This window comes from Gossypium hirsutum, chromosome D08 (assembly GCF_007990345.1).
Source record: "Gossypium hirsutum isolate 1008001.06 chromosome D08, Gossypium_hirsutum_v2.1, whole genome shotgun sequence".
In the NCBI taxonomy this organism is placed as follows: Eukaryota; Viridiplantae; Streptophyta; class Magnoliopsida; order Malvales; family Malvaceae; genus Gossypium; species Gossypium hirsutum.
The window spans coordinates 16,574,305-16,580,638 of NC_053444.1; positions in this window are offsets into that span (position 1 = coordinate 16,574,305).

Consider the following 6,334-nt stretch of genomic DNA (forward strand, 5'->3'; position numbering starts at 1 on the left):
GAGTAAGAGTCGGGGCCAATTTTTCAAGAATTTGCTAGACAAAACAACACCCGGGTCCAAAATTATACACTTGTCATGTTTGGGCCAAAAAATTTGGAACAGAAAGAATAGGCACATGAAAGCGAAGAGAAAGGGAAGGATGAGGAGAACGATGGAAGCGAGGAGATGGACTTTGAGGAAGGAGATTGAACACTTCTTCTTTTTTGTTTTTAAAGACTTCTATTAATTTTTGATTGATTTTAATTTAGACTTTGTAGGAGGAGGATTAATAGTCGATTTGAATTATATTGCATTTTGTTTAAGTTTTCTATGTAGGAACCCAACACAAAAGAGACACAACCAATTCGAGCTTTACATAATCAAAGGAGAAAACACCCACCATTAGCAGTTGGAGCAACCATGATCAATCGAGTAATTTCTTTCCTTATCTTTTTATGGATTACACATTGAGGACAATGTGTCAAATTTGTTTAGAATTTGCACATTTTTCTTTCCTTTTGTGTGCTCGAGCTCTTAGAAATACAAGTAATTGGTTAGGAGCATGTACATAGGTTGCTTATTTTTACAAATAAATTTGGCATGATAGGTGATTTTAAATTTTTTATTATTAGACTACTAAGTTCTATATGTTACACTGTAAATAGGCATTAAGCAATTAACTGTACCAAAAGAAATAGAAAATACAAGGAAACAAGCATGCTAGTATGAATGATAAATGGTTGAACTTGAGTTTGTTTGATTGATTAAATTTGTGCATACTAAGATGCTTAAGGGATGACCTAAGGCATTGTTTGGAACACATCCAGAGCAAAAAATCTTACCTATTTGTATTTCATATTTAGTATCAATTTTTTGAGCCTATTGACACTTCTTGGGGAACCTCATTACAAACCCGAGCCTGAATCATTAATTTGTATTTACCCTTTTTCTTTGGTCCTGCACTACACGACTATAGACGTCTGGCCATATGTATTGAGGGTTAAGTAGATACATCAAGGTGAAGTTTGTAAAAACAAAGTGAAATAGGAAAGATTGGTGTGATATGGGAACTATAGGTTAGCTTGAAAGTGCAAAACAAAAAAAAATTAGTACGAGTAGAGAAAGTTTTGAAAAAAGCAAAAAAAAGCATTCGTGAGTGAGATTACTTGAAAAAGAAAGTGACAAAGTAATAAAAGGAAGAAAAACTAGTTCATTAGTGCACAAGAAGCTTGTAAGCTAGCCTTAGTTATTATATCATGCTATGATTTCCTATTTAGAGAAACAAGGAAGGTAAGAGAAAGAGAAATAAGGCGATGAACGGGTAAGGATCACTAAAGGGGAAGAATAGGGATTGATACGATGTGCCAAACTATTTTCATGTTTGAAACCTTTTGATGCTTATTGTTTTTGAATTCCCTACCTATCCTAAGCCTCAGAATGTTACAAGCTGAAAAGTCCTATGTGACCTAAATATCCTTATGCATGAATAGACATTATATTAAACAATCGCATAAACAATTATTTGTATTCTACTCAGATAATCAAATTACTTGTATGATTTATTGATAGATCCCTACAGGTGAGACCCTTAGTGTTTGTATACTTTGTAATTTACTGAGCTTAGATGTTTGTGATCAAAAGTGGTAAGTCAATTATTCATCATGATAAAGTTGCTTTTGAATATGAAACACTTAGTCATGTGCTCCAAATTCAATACTTGTATGATATCTATTTAATGGACGTCTTGTATTTCTTGTCTTTGTTCATGTTACTTGAGGACAAGCAATGACTTAAGTGTGGGGGAGTTTGATCTATCGTAATTTGGTGTAGCAAATTAAACTAGTTTTCGCACTTTAAGATCTTGAAATTAAGCATTATCTTTAGAATTTAATTATGTTTTAGTAAGTTTTGTTAAGTTCAATAAAATGTGCAAATTGAGTCTTTTATTGACCTTGGGGGCCAAATGAGGACTAAAGGTAAGCTAATGAACTTTATAACTGTGTAGGAGACTGTTAAAAGGCATATTAAATAGATATTGGTCGCTTTGTCGCAACACGGAATGATCGATGTGACAACATAATGAGCAGAATGGAGAAATCACGAAACTGCCTTCGTTGTCATGACATAGACTAAAGGTGACGCGACATACCCCTAAAGATATCCCAAAAGGAGTATACTGACTCCTATGCCGTGACACAGGTCCTGAAGTGTTGCGACATCGACTCTGGATGGGAATTAAACACGAGCCAGGGGGCATTTTGGTCTACACAATCAAACTTAAAGCTCAGGAACATCAGCTAACCTAGGGTTAAGAACGACGGCCACGTCATATATATAAATAGGCTCTTTTTTCTCACGAAAAGGACACCATTCACTTAGCTTAAAATTAGTCTTTTAAATTTAGTTTAGTTCTCCCTTTTCTTAGGTTAGATTTATTTCCATTTGTTCTTTGTTCTATTTTGATAGATCTGAATTGTGCAGACAATCAAACCTTGTGGATTCGCAATCAATCTTAATACAAACAGGCTCCTTTGTAAACTCTATCTCGTCAATTTATTTAGCATGCTTTCTCTTTATATAAATTTTATATTGTCTATTCAGACCATGAGGAACTAATCCCTCTATGGGGGATTAGCGAGTGAAGGGATGATCTATTAACTGATTTGTAGGGATACTCAACGGATCAGCTATTTGGTAAAGGAAGAACGTAAAATAAACCCTATGCTTGACAACCTTGGGAAGTAATTAAACTGGGAATTAACCCAAAATTAGTATGGCCCATCCGTGAACACTTTCACCCCAAACCAATTTGGACTATGAGGTCGAAAGGCAAGTAGTCTTTGCTAACTCGTAATTCGAGTGTACAATCAGAAGATCCTACTAGGATAACGACTAGTTGATTGACGAGGAACCCGAAGTGATAGTTGACAAGGATTACCAAAGCGAGCTAATCACCCATAAGCAAATTTGATTATTTCTATTCTTCAATCTCTTGAATTTTATTCCTTTTTGTTATTTTCTTATTCATAAAAACAATAAAAAAACTCCTTTTAACCTTTACTCTCGTACTATAACTGACTAAAAGTACTAATTAAACCTTTCTGTGTTTAGGTTAAAATTGATCTAGCACTCACCTCCTTTGGGTCGATCCTTAGAATACGATCCTCAGAGTTATAACTATATCACAACTAGACCCTTATACTTGCGGATACTGCCTCATTTATATATCTTTTACTATAGCATTCACACTCTAGACGTTAGTACATTCGGAGGTGGTATCGAGACACCGAAGGAAGTCTCAATATTCTTCCCGTGTTATGACATCAAACTTCTCGTGTTGCAACACAGTGACTAGAATTGAGTTTATACGCCCTCTGAAGGTCTTCTACACACTTAAAGTATATTAGCTCACCTTTAGGCCTCATCCGACACATAAGGTCAAAAAAAGACTCATAATACACTTTTTATTATACTTAGACTAAACTGTGAAAACTTAATTAAAATATAACGAAAATGCTCATATTCAAGCTCCTCAAATTCGAAAACTAGTTTAATTTGCTACACCGAATTTCGGCATATCAAAGATGAAAGCCAACCTCTAATAAGGAAAAGGGTAGTATGAAACCCTCGTCGAAATCACTCAGACATCTCCCACTCATAACTATCTCGAAGTGGTAGGCAAAGTTAGGCAACTGAATGCCTTGAGCTACTAAGTAATGTTCCACTCCTTCGATGTAGTTAGGCAACTACACAACGACGTTCTCACAGAAGTACTAGAGCCCTAGGACAATAAAATATCTCCATTTTTTTACGATAACCCTTTCAATCCGAGGACTAGAGCCCCTAGTCCTTCCTTCCAATGCGGATGTAGATCTGGACATGATAGTGTAGTACGAGATGAAAGAAAGGAAAGGAAAAACTTAAGGTTTGGGAAGAACCTCAAATGAAAAAAGGACCTGGGCAGAAAGGTCAATATCAGATGAAAGGATTAATTTTCTATGCGCCTTGGTTTAAATAACCCAACGCCCAAGAGAAGCTTGAATTCAAAAAGTAACCAACCATTCAGGTCTCTAAACCTGCACTTGACACTTTTTGACCAGGGGAAGGGTCTCTCCTAAAACCCTCGTAAATCAAATAGTGGGAAAACCCACCAAAGAAAGAGTAATTGTCAGCATCCGCCGGATAGGGTACGCTTGCATAAGATCAGTTAAGTAACCTATCTTGGGAAAACGTCTGGCACCAGAAGTACACCATAGGGGTTGTCTTTAAACTCATTGCCTGCTAAAAAAAGAGTGTGGATGAACCCACTTCTCAAGCGGGACAGATTAAGGGACACTGCTAAGATAGTAGGTAGTGCAAAAGCAACAAGGAATAGTGGCAGTAACCTCCTTTGAGTGGTGAAAGGAAATTAACTGAAATTCGCCATTAGAGTTAACTACAAGAGGAAATTTCAAGAAAAAATTTTTCCTTAAGGGTGGGGGTTGTAACACCCGAGTATCTCTATTTACCCAAAATCTAAGAAAAATAGGAGTAAATTGAAAGAATTAGAAAATTGTCGGACTACACCGAGGAATTTAGAAATTTTAGTGCCCAAATTTTGATTTGGTTGGATCTCATTTCTGGTTCAATTAGGTTGAAACTAATTGGTTTCCATCATGGGAGACAAAAAGATTAAAGATGGAGGGTTGAGATGGTCGGTGAAGATCCTGCCTTAAGAGTATATATATACATGTGTGAGAAGACAAAATTCTCTCAATTTCGTCTACAAATCTTATTCTTTCCATAACATCATCTTGTTTAGAGGTACTTAGCAAAGTTAAATGGTGTACAGCAGATGACCATGTGTACAATTGCATTTAACATGTAAATCTACAAGTCCTAATACATCACCTAAATATTAAATTTATTTACATATATTGAATCGAGCTGCCATAGTTGCAGCATATACATCTTTCCCTATATCAATAAAATTAATTAAATCGTACAATGTCAAATCCATAATTTCGAGCTTATAAATTGATATCCACTATCCACCCTTATTTAAATTTCATCAACCAATCATCAAATCACATATGTGATAGCGTAATTCAGCACCAACTGAATTCAATTGCATAATTATAATGATATATCATATTTTCAAATTTATTCAATTTACTCTTTATCACAACCAACTAATTCAAATCGATTCAATTCAGCACATTCAATCATTTCCAGCTTACCTTATATTATTACCATACAACGCAGTTCAAAATTTTAGCAGTTGAAAAGGTTCGGGCTATAGAAATACAAACTGTACACTTCGAATTATATGTCGTTAATTTATCTTTTCCTTTCCATTTTGAGGAATCCAGGTCGATGTTAGCTACGGATTAACATAAATACACCAAATCATCAATATAAAATCATTTTCACATTCAATTGCTAATTTATGCAACTTTTGCATTTTATTCAATTTAGTCCCTAAAATCAAGACCAATATAACTTTCAAATTAAGCCATAAATTTTTATTTCAATTTCACTATAGGCCTAATTTAACTTCTTATTCTTCATTTCTACCAAAAATTTAGAAATTTTTTCAATTTAATCCCTATTTCACACAATCATCAATTGCCTTTACAATTTAGTCCTTTTCAATACTAAACTTAAAATCTATCAAAATAACACCTCAAGCTTCAATTATTCAACAATGGTAACATCCTAAAACATAAACAATACCAAAAATTAAGACATGGGTTAGCTAGCTTAAGATACCGAGATTCCAAAAATATAAAAATTATAAGAAAAGGACTAAATTAAACTAACCAAATTAAAGCTTGAATACTTAGAAGCCCTAGAGGAAAGTTATTCTCCTATCTTCCCTTTATTTCAGTTTTGTGAAGAAAATTGATGAAAATGGTTTTTTGATGTCTTTCACTAACATTTTTCTATTACTTTATGTTTTCTTTTAAATATTAATTTTAATAAAATTTTATCACATTTCTTTAATTAAAACAGTACATGATCGTCCACTATTAATTATTATTGGTTTAATTGCTATAAAAGTCCACTGATTTACTTCTTCTAACTAAAGATTCCTTAAGTAATCACACATTTGACACCTTTACATTTTAATCCTTGTACTTTAATGAAGTACTAATTCGATAAAATTATCCGATCGAAATTCAATTCACTTCTAATATAACTTCGTAAATATTTAATAAAATATTTATGGGACCGGTTTACATAATCGAGGTCTCGATACTTCAATTTCCAAAGCCACTAACTTTAGAACCGATACATTTGTACCTTGTCTAACCTTCCAAATAACCAAAAATTATTAGACCAAACTTCAATATAATACTATAATACCCTTGTA